Source organism: Lactuca saligna, chromosome 4 (assembly GCF_052625555.1).
Source record: "Lactuca saligna cultivar CGN05327 chromosome 4, ASM5262555v1, whole genome shotgun sequence".
Lineage (NCBI taxonomy): Eukaryota > Viridiplantae > Streptophyta > Magnoliopsida > Asterales > Asteraceae > Lactuca > Lactuca saligna.
Window position 1 is genome coordinate 110,581,902 of NC_136420.1, and position 14,338 is coordinate 110,596,239.

The 14,338-nt window shown below is 35.6% G+C and overlaps 1 long non-coding RNA gene across 2 annotated transcripts; it reads right to left on the minus strand.

Annotated features, from left to right (window-relative positions):
* Positions 1 to 2,584: 2,584 nt before the first annotated feature.
* LOC145038753 (uncharacterized) lies at positions 2,585 to 13,698 on the minus strand. Of its 2 annotated transcripts, none has more exons than XR_013679543.1 (3): positions 13,524 to 13,698; positions 13,030 to 13,089; positions 2,585 to 2,687 (listed from the first exon to the last, which is right to left on the minus strand). It is a non-coding gene; the product is annotated as an uncharacterized LOC145038753 (long non-coding RNA). The 2 variants fall into 2 exon arrangements; XR_013679542.1 differs by having other exon boundaries at positions 13,343 to 13,698.
* Positions 13,699 to 14,338: the final 640 nt, after the last annotated feature.

Here is a 14,338-nt window from a genome sequence, read left to right on the forward strand (position 1 = left end):
ATTTAATAATTAGTTATGAAAGTTTTAGCCTTATTTCTTTTGCCTTATCTGGAGGTCAATGAATTCATTTAAATTAAGTATAAATTCATCTTCCTTATTAGTCCCACTAGAACTAGTAGGCGTGTCCTTTGTTGTAGGTATATATAAAAAGTGATTATTAATTAAAACATAGTCATTACGTTCTAAAATAAAGAACCTATAAACCTTGGATTGCTTTGCATAACTAATGAAGATACAATCAATACCTCTTTCTCCCAAACTTTTAGTCTGGGTTCAATTAGTCTCATAATTGTATGACAAGCCAAAAATTTAAGATAACCCGTTTCTTTTGGTACTAAAGATTATAAGGATTTATTTTGTTCCTTCTATTTATAAACATGTTCAATATGAAATAAGTTATTAAAATGGATTCTCCCTAGAATCCATCACTTTATCCTGAATATAACAACATGGAACTCACTAGTTCCTTGATAATTCTCTTATTTCTCACTAGTATACAATTTTTTTGAGGATATATGGAGCTATAATTCCATGTATAATTCATAGAGCTTCGAAATAACTAGGATAATAGTACTTACCACCTGTATCGATGCATAGTCTTTTGATTAAGTCATTCTTTTTCAACTCAACTTTATTTTTATAAAAAATGAATTTATCTTTGGCTTCATCTTTAGAGTGTAATAAGTATTCATAAGACGACTAAGAGCAATCATCTATAAATGTGAAAGAGAATTTTTTATTACCTAAGGACATAGTTACATAAAAATCACATACATTATATACTAGTTTAAGCACAACATAACTTATTTTTAAATTTAGAAAAGGTTGTCTAGTTATCTTAGTTAACATATGAATTTTACACTTCTCTCTCTCTCTCTCTCTCTCTCCCTCTCTCTCCCTCTCTCTCTCTGTGTGAGTATATATATATATATATATATATATATATATATATATATATATATATATATATATATATATATGTGTGTGTGTGTGAGAGTATATTTCAAAATATGGTACTAAGGCATTGTTATACATCAGACACATTTGATTATAATCGACATGTCCCTAATGTGCATGACAGAGAGAAAAATTAATAATTTTTAAGCAAGTCATAAAGATAGAATTTGCAATATTTTTATTTACATTCAACATATATAAACATATAATTAGCATAATACTCAAATACTAAAAATATATTACACTTCGATAAGGTATATTTATCGTACTCAAATACTACAAATGTATCATTTTGATAAGATATACACACCACATAGGAATTAACTTTATCAAACCTGGTATTTTAAATTATAAGTCCATCTGTATTTTATTACTAGAAAGCTTAGCGTATATATCACATTACATATACCTGACATATTGGCTCATAAAAAGTTCTAGTAACTACAAAGAAATAACCATTAAAATCCCCATTGGTAATCCACAACAAAAAAAAATGTCACTAAAAGTCTTTAGTGCACTTCCTGATTGTGTCGCTGAAGCATTTTTGGTTTTAGTGACATTTTTTTGTTTTTCCTTTACAACATATTATGGTTATAGTGACACTTTTTTATGTAGAAATGCTATAGAAAATATCATTTTCTTATTTTAGCTACACATTTTTTTTCCATAAAAAATCATATTTCAAATTAAGGCTGGTATTTTTCTTTAATTTCAATGGAATATAAAATATGAAAATACACTTTTATATATATATATATATATATATATATATATATATATATATATATATATATATATATATATATATATATATATATATATATATATATATATATATATTAAATCCCATTGAGGTATGAACACTAACATTTTTTTATGTTGGCTTGAATTTGAAGTTGTTGATGCTTGCTCCTTGTATTTTTTTCACTTGTCTAATATAATCCTTGGAGCAATAACATGTCAAATTTCTGTTGATTTAAAATGGCTAGGATGTGTAATATATTGCCACGATTTATATATATGAAACAAAAACATATGGTATATTCTCTCCAACGTTTCTCTAAAATCATCGGCCTCGGCTACCTCCTATAACATCCATTGTTAGAGTAAATGATTCTCGTCATCACTATGACCTATCATTACTCACATGATTGATTGCCTCCATCTGCGACGCTTCATGTTTCTACCACAATATACGTTTCATCAAGTTACTAAAATAGAAAGCAATGGAGGTTGGCTTATTGCTCCCTTCCCAATAGCATTACCACCGAATCAAATCTCTTTGTAGGTAAATCGACCATCATTGGTGAAATCGTTGAGCGATAATTTTTCGCTTCCTTCTACCTCCACCTTCTTTCAATTCTACAGGAAGGTTTTGTTTGCTCGTCTTTCTTCCGATTGTTACATGATTGTTTTAAAGTGTAAGTTGAATTGATTTGATGCCCTACTCATTGCCTCGTATCCCGAATTGTGTCACACTACGATTGATGATGGAAACATCAAGATTATGACGTAAACATTGGATCACAGTTCACAACATATATTGAATAATACAAACGTTAAGTCTTCCATAAAATTGTTACGAAGAATTACATTAACGACATACAATAAAATACTAAAACAAGTTCTTCAAACATAAATAAAAATGAAACAGAAGGCCTAACAGATCAACTAACCAAATAAATGTATTATTCCAGGACATACATGGTGTGTTTTCCATCTCTTAGATCCTGAAGATACATACGTTTGAAAACAATATGTCAACAAGAAGGTTGGTGAACTTTATAGGTTTTGACTATGTATGTTTTTTATAATTATATGAGTGTTTAGACTCATGATTTAAAAAATATTAAAAATGCAACATATTGACCCATGTAAAATACATACACGTAAAAAGATTTATGTTTATAGCTTTGAAATCAAAGTGTTTTATAATAAGAGTGTGTTTATGACTTATAGTATTATAAAATGTAATTTTTCTACACTTGTACCCCGTACAAGTAAAATAATTTCATTTTTTGTTTATAACTTAATAATCCTAAGTTATAGTTACAAAAAGTGTTGTGGTGGAAACCTTTTAAAAATGAATTATATAAACTAATTTTTCAACACATAAATATTTTGTTTAAAAGTTCTGTTTTAGTGGTTGGAGTTCTAGATTAAATTTATGAGTTCTAATATGAGGTTATAGTCGAACTATGGGCGTGAAAGCCTTTGTAGAGCAACATTGTGAGGAGATGTGATGTGACCATCGCAAACGCTCCAACGATGTAATGAAATAATAAAGTGACTGAACAATTACGCTTGTTTTGACTCGTCAGATGATGGTTGTAGCTATCAATTGCAGGCGAGACTGTCAACCCGTGTGTATATATATATATATATATATATATATATATATATATATATATATATATATATATATATATCAATGTGCTTCATGTTCCATACGGATTAACGGCTATAACATAGATAGATTGTACTAAGTTTCGAATTCTGAGAGATAAAGTGTTTCTCATATAAAATGACCGTCAATTGGTAAATCTATAATTTTGTCATCATTTAAGTTTCAAACTTTTAACAATGTTTTGTAACTCTTTCATCGTCATAAGTAAGCATATATATATAACTCTTTGGAAAATGTTAATACTTATTTTCATATATATATATATATATATATATATATATATATATATATATATATATATATATATATATATATATATATATATATATATATATATATAGGGTTAGGTTCATTTGAGACTACCTATATTTTGTGAGACCGTGAGACACATTTTTTAATTTTTTTTATTTTTTTTATTTTTTTTATTTTTTTTGTTTAATTTTTTTTAGTTAATTCATGTTCCGAAAATAATATTTAAAAAAAGAATTTTTTGATTTTTCCATTTAATTTGCATTTTAAAATTATTTTTAGAATATGTACAGTGTAATATTCTATTTAAAATATTTCACGCATTTTTCAAAAAAAATAGAATTTTTTTTTATTTTTTTTTTATTTTTTTTAGTTAATTCAAGTTCCGAAAATAATATTTAAAAAAAGAATTTTTAGATTATTCAATTTATTTTGCATTTTAAAATATCAGTGTAATATTCTATTTAGAATATTTCACGTATTTTTCAAAAAAAAAAAAACGGAATTTTTTTTTATTTTTTTTATTTTTTTTTATTTTTTATATTTTTTTATATTGTTTTTAGTTAATTCAAGTTCCGAAAATAATATTTAAAAAAAGAATTTTTGGATTTTTCCATTTATTTTGCATTTTAAAATTATTTTTAGATTTGGTCTCACGGTCTCACAAAATTATAATGGTCTCAAATGAACCTGAACCTATATATATATATATATATATATATATATATATATATATATATATATATATATATATATATATATATTTGTAACACTCGGTTTCAGAGTTGCCTTGTTGCTTGGGCTTGCAGCCCAATCATCAGTTGTCATGGGGTTTAGGGCTTCAGGAAAGGAAGAATTTATCCCATTTCAGATGTAGTTGTCATGGTTTAAGTGATCCATGTATTCGATTGTGACTTTAGAAGCCAGGGTATGATCGTAAATTGATAAGTCGGTATTTTATGGGTCTTAGCTTTTATTCAGAAGTTTTAAAGGCTTGGGTGTGTTGTTAGGAGCGTAGGGTTTCTCGCCACCTTTTCGTGGATATAAGGTTCGTTGGAAACAGTCCTAGGATGAGGGAGTTATGGTATTTTGAAGTTATTGGAAATTTTGGTCCTTAATGGAAATAAGTGGCATGGCACTCCCATGCATGCAAGGTGACATGTGCGAGAGTACGCCTAACGTAAGCTGGGGTACGCGCAACATAGAGATGGAAAAATGGATGCGAGTTTGGGGAGACATACGCCTAGCGTACAGGATGTACGCCCAACGTACACTCAGGATCCCCAAAACCCTAATTGTTAGGGTTTGCACCATATATAAAGACCTTATGTTCGCCCCAACCTTCATCCTTTCAGCCTCCACTGTCCCTAAAGAGTAGAAATCGAACCCTAAGCCTCTTGTATGCCTTATGAGCCATTTTATGCATATTTAAGGTGGTTTTTGGTGGTTTGGAAGAAGAAGGGGTTGGAAGAAGGAGCAAGAACGTGAAAAGAGCTTGTAGATCCACGAGTTTAGCATTTTTTTTCTAACTCACTTGACATATCAAGCTTTAACCTTGACCATTGCAGGTTTAGATATAGTTTTGTGGTGTTATTTGTGGCATTTTGACCCCATAGTTGAGACTTCTAGTGTTTTGGTAGTTCAAGTCTATAAGAGCTATCCTTTTGAGCTCTTGGAAACATTTAGAACCATAAAAATTGTGCCTTGATGGTTAAGCCACGACCATGCAAGTGTTAGATGGTAATAAAGTGTGTTTAAGGACTTAAATCATGTCTTAACCCCCATCTATGCATACAAACACATAAATTTTGTAACTTTATGGTTTAAGACGTCTTAAAGGGAATGGATCTATGTTTTGGATGTTAGGACTAAATGGATTAAGTCACAAAGGAGTTTCTTAGTAGGCTGATCAGTACGCTAGGCATACCGTAGTACACTGGGTGTACCCTAGTACAAGCGCGTACTGGGTCAGCCTCCGCGAAGTTTGTCAAGGCCGGCGTACGTGCCAAGTACGTCGTACGTACGCATGCAAAGTGGTCAAAGGTGTTTTTGGGCCTTAGGATGTTGTGCCTGAGTTTGTTGGGCCTCATGACCCACTGCAGAGTAAGGCCTTTGCGCCTAGACCTAGGTTTTGTATTGGGCCTTGGTGGGCCTAATGGTTTTGGGCTTTAGTGGGCCTAATGGGTTGGACCTTTGGGCCATCGGAGACTTATTCTTTGACAAGGATTTTAGGGCTTTAGGGTAAGGCCCACGTAAGGGTTTAGGCCCAATTTGGAAAATTGGACCATTAGTGGGCTTTTATGGACTTTGGAGTTTTGGGCTTGTTAGGTTTTGGGCTTGGGCCTTAGTTATGAATCTTGTTGGGCTAGGGGTAAAATGGTCATTTTACCCTAAGTATGATTTATGGATCATGGTTGGGGACCCAATTGCTAATTGGGTGATATTCGGTATTGATAGCTCGAGGAGTTGTCTGGGCAGCAGCTAAGGATTTATTGTAGTGATCTTCAGCAGTGTGAGGTGAGTTACCTTCTCTGTATGAGTGGGTCAAAGGAACCAATGTCAGCCCACTAGTAGTTGTTTATAGTAGAGATGATTGTCTTTGTGATAATTGTCTGGTATGCCACTATCTGTAGAGACTTATGTGCTTGTATGCTATGTTATTATGTGGTAGTGGTAAGTGGGGTGAAGTAGGCCCCGTAACCGGTTAAAATAAACTGGAGGGTAGGTTAGGCACCCAGATATGGCTGATAGTATGTTTATGATATGGTATTATGTGATAGTGGTAGTGAGTGAAACAGACCCCGTAACCAGTTGAAATAAACCAGAGGGTTGGTCGGGCACTCAGATATGCCTGACATGGGTAGGTAGGGCACCCAGGTATGCCTGATAGGGTAAGTCGGACACCTTGGTATGTCTGACATGGGTAGGTTGAGCACCCATGTATGCTTAGCAGGGTACGTTGGGAAGCAAGATATTTCTGACAGTATGTTTATTGTATGGTATGTGGTATGATGGGGGAACTCACTAAGCTTTGTGCTTACGGTTTTCAGTTCTGGTTTCAGGTACTTCTTCTTCAAAAAAGGAAAGGATCCGACATGATCACAACGCATCACACTATGATTTCCGCATTATGAGATCTTTGGGAGTTTTTCTCTGATATTACTTTTCTACGACATGTTTTGGGTTATTTGAAATACTGGTTTTTGATTATGAAATGAGTTGACACTATTGATGTTCCATGCTACTGGTTCTTATAATTACTTAACTAAAAATGAAATTTTTGGCTCCAAATTTTGCGATGTTGCAAGTTGGTATCAGAGCCTTGGCTTGAGGGATTCGGGCATACTCTTGGGTGAACCTGAACTCAAACTGAGGGCTTGATGAAATTTTTATAAAATAAACATTTAATTACAAAAGAATCTCTATGTAAAGGAATGGGTGTGATGCGTGCAATCGACCGAGCTCAAGTAAGTTTTCCCCCAAGATACCCATACATGTTATATTATGATAAGAAGTGAGAATATGTGAACTGCATGCTACATTAAGGCTAAGGATATAGGAAGGATGCCTTGTATGCCTACTGTATGTATTTATTAAGCTACATGCTAGTACCGATTAGTTAGTGGTAAGATGGCATGTTTAGGTTATGCTTGATGGTATGAGCCTTTAAATTGCATGTTAGTATAGATTCCTGATAAGAGGATAGAATGGCTTGATGGAGTATGTTGGTTAGATTTTCCATTGTCTGAATGTTGATTTCTTTGTGCTTTGTGGGACTCTTAGCAATGTGAGTTAGCTACTAATGAATATGTTGAGTCACAGGTGGCACAAACTAGATAATCTCAGAGTGATGGACTTGACCCTATTGCGCAACTCTTGTTTGAGTCCAATCGTTCTATAATTGAGTCTTTTACTCGAAGGATTATCTAATCTCTGTTTCATGTGGCTATATACATGAGGTAGCTAGTTGACATTAATGGGAATACTTTAACAACTGAGGACTGGGTAGGTTCGGGAACCTAGGAAAGCCTAGGACATGCTTCAGTGGGTTAGAAGTGCGGTTAGTGAGTTTTGGGTGCGTCAGTTTCAAGATGTGATTTAGAGGATCTAGGAGGATCATTGAGGAAAGTATGGATAGGTGTGGAAGGTAGTATTGGGCCCGTACTACTAAAAGCACAGGATTCATACTCGAATCGGTGAGAGTCTTGGAGAATCTAAGGAGCTTATGGGAAGGTGAATTCTTGGTTATGCTCTGATAGTTGGAATAACAGCTTTGCAAAATGAGGATCAACACACATGGGGAAGGACCAGGGTTGAGTCCTAGATCCGGTGGTGAGCCAGTTAGTGGAAGGACTGTCAGGGTTTTGTGTTCACATTTGTTTAAGGAGATGGAAAGTGTTTTCCACACTAGTCCTTACCCCTTAGGACCTAAGGTTCGGTTCACCTTGGATCTCTTGTATCAGGGGTAGGGATGTCAAAAAACCCCCCATGGGAACCCGCTCCCGCGTATGACAACCTGAAATTTATCCCGTCACTGGAATCCCCTTTTCCGTTAATAAAACTCGTCTTTATCAAATTGTTCCATTAACATTTTGGATTAGGTTATTTAAACTAAAACATTTATTATGACTTCATAAGTATCGGAACGCATTAGAAACACGTGAAACACCCTCAATATTCTTTTTAAAAGTTTCTAATTCACGACCACGTCGGGTTACGAACATTTAATCGGGTACGACCATAAGCTCCGTTTAATGTCGGTATCGGCTAGATTTACACCAGGCCGCAAACTCAACCCCTATATAAGGGATCGAGTCGTCACATTTGAAGCTTTTTCACCCTCTTAACACACTCTTTCTCTCTACTCTATCTACAAAGCCGATTTTGATCCAAAAACGCCCCTTTTGAGCTCCAAAATCATAAGTAATCTATCCTACCTTGTTGTTTAGCTTATTTTGCATGCAAATCCATGTTTAATCATCCAAAACCCTCAAAATCTTGTGTTTACGGCCCTGGAACACTCCAAAACCGTAAACACCCATAAATGGGGTTTTGAAGCCCTAAAACCCTTCCAAATCACTTCTAGTGCTTAGCTATGACTTAGGGACTTGCATGTATGAGCTTAGAGCATCAAAAACTTGTCAATTGGGGAGTAAACATGAGTTTACGGCCCAAGAACATTCTTGGACCATAAATCCCTCTTCATAGGCCGTAAACACCTTTTAAGGTGTTAAATTGCCCCTTAAACACCTCCTATGGCTTGGAATAATGTCTAGAACCAACCACCATCGAAGCAGGGACCTTAAACATCAAAGAAAACATGACCATAAAGGGATTACAGCCGTAAACCCCCCAAGGATTGGTCCTTTGGCCGTAAACTCCCTTAAGGAGGTGAAATGGTGCCCTAACTTCCCTCCATGGCTTGTATAATGGACTAGAAACATGTATGCTTAACCTAGAACCATCAAAACATGAAGTGAGGGGAAAAGTAAGAGTTTACAGCCATAAACTCTATGTTTACAGCCGTAAACTCCCTTAAATGTTCATATGAAGCCTTAGTCACTTCCTATGCCCTAGAATTGAACCTAGCTTAATTCCCCAAGTGATATAAGACCTTTGAGCAATCAAGAACACTCCACCCACGAGTTTACGGCCGTAAAATCATGGGGATATGGTCATTGGGCCGAAATATCCTCTAAGAGTTTACTCTTGAAGAGTAAACTCCCTATCTAGGCCCTACACCCCTTTAGGATGTCACCAAGTGAAGAGTTTACTCTGAGTGTCACCAGAGCTTCGAAAATACATGTAATATACTCCTTTGGGATGTCACCAGAGCTTTGAAAATACGGTTAATGTAGTCTTCTGAGTGTCACTAGAGTTTCAAAATTACATCTAATATCCTCCTCTGAGTATAATAAGAGTTTCGAAAATGCATCTATTAATACACTCCTCTGAGCGAAATTAGAGTTTCGAAAATAAAATTCTTGTTAAGTATAGTACATACTCGTGTATGGATAACAAATTACCAACTTTTAAGGAAAATAAGAGTTTTTGCTGGGATAACTTAACTTTCATAAACAAGCTGTGTAACAATTGGATAACTAAACTTCTCTTATAAGAAAATATGAGTTTTTCTTGGATAACGACTTTTCACGAAATCAAAGGAACATTTTTCTTTCACCAGAAATCAAACAAAACATGCTTATGAACTCACTAGCTTTATGCTGATATTTTTAAAATTGCTTGTATTCTCAGGTTCTCGTTAGACAGGTATCCCGCGTTCTTTTGGAGCAAGACGGAGCATATATAAGTCTCGTCCTTACTTTTGTTCATACTGATGTATATATATAAAACATGTATTAGTTTGTTTCCAAAAAATGTAAATATTCCTATGTAATGTAATGGTTGTGTTTACTATGCTTGCTATGTACATTGGTTGTGATACCTTACATGATGTTCTCCGCCCCGGAACGTTTCCGCCATCGGTTTCGGGGTGTGACACCGCGGGACCCCGACACCATACGGGACTAAATTCTTTTAAAAATCGGGAGCGAGAGTAGGGCCGGGGGCAGATTTAAACCCTATTATTTTTGGGACTGGGGTCGGGAGTCGGTGTTTCCGTCCCGTACTCCCACGGGGGCCTCGGATTTGTATGTGTGTGTGTGTGTCTATATATATATATATATATATATATATATATATATATATATATATATATATATATATATATATATATAATATAAAATACATATACAAAATATATTTTCTAATTTTATGTTTAGTGTAGCTTTCATTTTCCCGTTTCCAATTAATGGAGTTTCAAGATGTAGCGAATTGATCATATATTTTTGGACATGTATGTATTTTATATTTGTAATGTTAGATTTGTCGTATTTTATATTTGTAAGATTTTTGGAATTGTCGTTTTGAAATGTTGGATTTTTAATTTTTTATTTTCTAAAAGATTAGGTTTTAAGCTTTTAAAGTTATTAAAAATATTTTTTAGCCTAAAACAAAACAGTTTTTAGAAAAAAAAAATTTAAGCCTATAAACCGGGGGAACCTGGGCAGGACCTGGGGCGATAGAGGTAACCGGGGGCTATGTAAACGGCACATCCGAGGGTGGGACCGGGGTGGGGTAAGCAACTGAATTCGGGAGCCGGGGCGGGGGAAGCTATTTACGCTCCCGTTTGGTCCCGTTGACATCCCTAATCGGGCGGATATGATTGATTGTGTGATCTACTGCATTTTCGGGATTGGAGACTATGTCTTGGGAGTAATTTGTAGCCCGGTTTAAGGCAGAGGTTGCTTCAGCTACTGCAGTTCAACCATAGATGATTGAGCCGGTGAGTATGTCAGGGTGCGAGACCCTAAATGATATGATTTCTTGAGCTCGAGAGCGGGAGACTGATTTGGAGCACTTAGGAATGGGATCCAGATTTTGGCTCCGGCTCAGGAGCAGGTCGTGGGCCAATCGATGTGCGATCGTGGGAGTTCATCTCATCGGAGATTACTCGTAGAGTTTTGGAATGGACCTCAGTGGACTTTCGTTCTTCCAAGGAAGGAATTTTGGCAGCTCTCAATAGTCGTCTCGGGGCCTTTGGGCCATAATTGTCGCGGGGAAGTTAGGGCTCATTTGGAGCCCAAAGCCTATGGATCCCTAGAATCCTTCACGAAGGAGGATCCTACTATTAGTTCTTGTCATTTGGATAGGAAGGGAGTGTTGCACCCTGTCCTCAAGATTGTCGAGGTAACTCTAGAGGAGGTAGTCAAGATTCCTTCAGATGTTTGCGGGTATGTTATCTTCTGCCACTTCAGGTGGATATCAGGAATTTGTATCGCTTTGGAATTTTCATTGAGTTTGAACAAGTTAGATTTCTGATTGGTTCTCTGCTATTGTCTTAGTTATCAAGGGTTGACATATGCCATTATGCATGTTGAGGAGTCTTTGATGAATCTTCCAATGGATGTATCTTGCGGAGTAGGTCCCGTATGTACCATTATCGCTTTGGGTCTTTATCAGAATCTGTTCAGGAGTATTGCTTGGAGGACCTATGGTCAGGAATGAGTGGGATAGTTCTCCAGTAAAGTTAGGGTTTATTGGTTCTATCATATGTTTGGGTATGATTGACACCTGCCTATGGAAGAACTTTGGAGTTCAAGGAACTACCATTGCTAGGAAAGGAATGGTAGCATGAAGATGGTCGTGTCAGTTGCATGAGTTGTTTGATCATTGGATGTGTCAAGGGAATCGTACCTTCGCATGGACTGAAGTCGGTTAAAGTTCAATGATTCCTTGAGGATATAAATTAGAGTAGAGGTTTGCCAGTACATGGCGAAAGTTATGGTTCTTAGTCGTCGACATAAGAATTCAAGGAATTGGTATGTATCATGGGAGGTGATTTGGATTCTCATACTGGTTAAGGTCTCAAGTGTATTCTTCCAGATTCCAGGAGTTAGGTAATCGTTAAGATTGACTAGTAATGGATCACTAGCAAGGGTAAGCCCCGGTCATCAACAGATCGATAGTTGGAGGGTAAGAAGGATTAGGAATCCTTCAATTCTCGTGTGTTCTGGGAATTTAGTTGATTCACAGTGGGGGAGAATCATTCAGTTATTCAGGGGCAGGAGTGGTTATAAAACTAAGAGGAGTTTCGCATCTTTGTCAAGGAGGAAGGCAACCCAAGCGGCTGTTTAGTTTGAGGGTTGTGTGAGTTAAGAGTTCAGTAAACCTCCCCAGCATGTGAATCGCGTCTTCTTGGTGCTTTATAGCCGAATTTTGTCGCTCGTCGCCATATGTTTTTCAGAGACTCGCCAAAATTCCCAGCTAACTTGTTCCATCTACAAGTCCTCGCCGCAACCAAAAAAAACTACGTCGTTTTTTGGTTTCGGTAATGTAATTAAAAGATTACATATATATATATATATATATATATATATATATATATATATATATATATATATATATATGTGTGTGTGTGTGTGTGTGTGTGTGTGTGGCGACGACATGTCATCGCCATAGATCTTTAGAAACGTGCCTATTTTATTTTCTTTCCAACTTAAAGTATTGAGACGATAAGTCATCCCTGCAGCTTAAGAAGTCAAAATTTTCTGGTCAACTCTATGATCTATCTATGGCAATGACATTGGTGTGCCACATTAAAAACTAAAAATGCTCCCGATTAGGTAGGGAAGATGGAAATCAGGGGGAACGATTTAAGGGGCCAGGAAACATATGTTACCAAATTCTCATCTCATTAATAAAAGATAAACATGAAGCAGAGCAAGGAACATGTCATTTGTTTGCATATATAGATTGCCTGCATCATGCCTTTGACCACAAGTCTAACGATTTCATAAGCATTAATCAAGTTGGAATGTAACAGGGATATGAAAAAGTAAGCCAATAGGACATACCTCCACATGAGTGTCATCGATCTTACTTTTCTAATGCCACGTCATTTTCAATCGGGTTTCCTGAAATTATTTTAAATGCCGTAAATTAGTACATGAAACCAATTTCAATTAAGTTATGTAAAATTAAAATATAAAAGATATTTTGGTTAAAATTCTGGTTTTCCATTTGTGGTATATCCACATATCTGATACAGATTCAGGTACCTAGTGTCCTAAATTTTATAAATTCTGGCTATGAAAAAACTAATTTGGATGTTAGCATGATGGACTTATTAGCTATACTCAATATGACAAAGGTATGAAACAAATTTACCTTGTCCTCCACCTTTTCTTCTACGTCAGTTTCAACTAAATCAAGGTCAAGTTGTTCAAGTCTAACCCACTCATCAAGCCATGTATGCAATCAAAAAAACTGTATGTGTGTTCTAATCAAATAGTATCAACAACTACGAAAAAATGACCAAAATGCAAGAAGAAGATGCAAACATTCAGACCTAGAAAAAAGAATTGCAAGTTGATCTTATCAAAGCTTTAAAACACTTTGAGACCACGACAAGCATCTCAAGGGGATGTAACTCCTCTTTTATCTCCGTCGTCCCTAAGATCCATGACCCTTTGTCTCTCTTGGACTTTCGACCCATAAACCTAATTGGACGCTATACAAAAATAATCTCCAAAATTCTTTCAACCATAATAAAAAAGTGCTAGATTTTGTGGTTAGTGTAGAGCAATCGACATATGTGAAGGGACACTACATTTTAAATGGGTCTTTCATGATTACTAAATTGTGCTCGTGGGCCAAAAAAATATAAAAGGAAAATGATGTTGTTTAAAGTTGATCTCAACAAAGCTTTTGATTCTTTATCATATGGAATTTTCTAGTTTCCATAAAGTCACAAATGAGATTCGGATAAAAACGGAGAGCATGGGTTAGTGGAATTCTCAAATGTGGGCGGGCCTCGGTTCTTGTCAATGGTTCAACTACATAAGAGTTAGCTATCTCAAAAGGAGTAAGGCAAGGAAACCTATTATCTCCTTTTCTTTTTATATTAGTGATTGCATGTAGTGATGAAGTCGGCTTTGGAAAAACATCTTTTCACCAGAGTCAAACTCCCGAATAATGGTCAATCTTGGTGTTTACAAACTATCGCACACGAGATAGACTAGTCGAAAGAGTCATGTCGTGATAGTACGCTAAGTATAGTTTACTCTAGAAAAAGGAGACAGAAGGAGAGGTCAGAGGTACAACTGGCGAATGCGAGGCAGCAACCGATGGAAAAGAAAGGGAGAGCATACATACAGAAGTGGT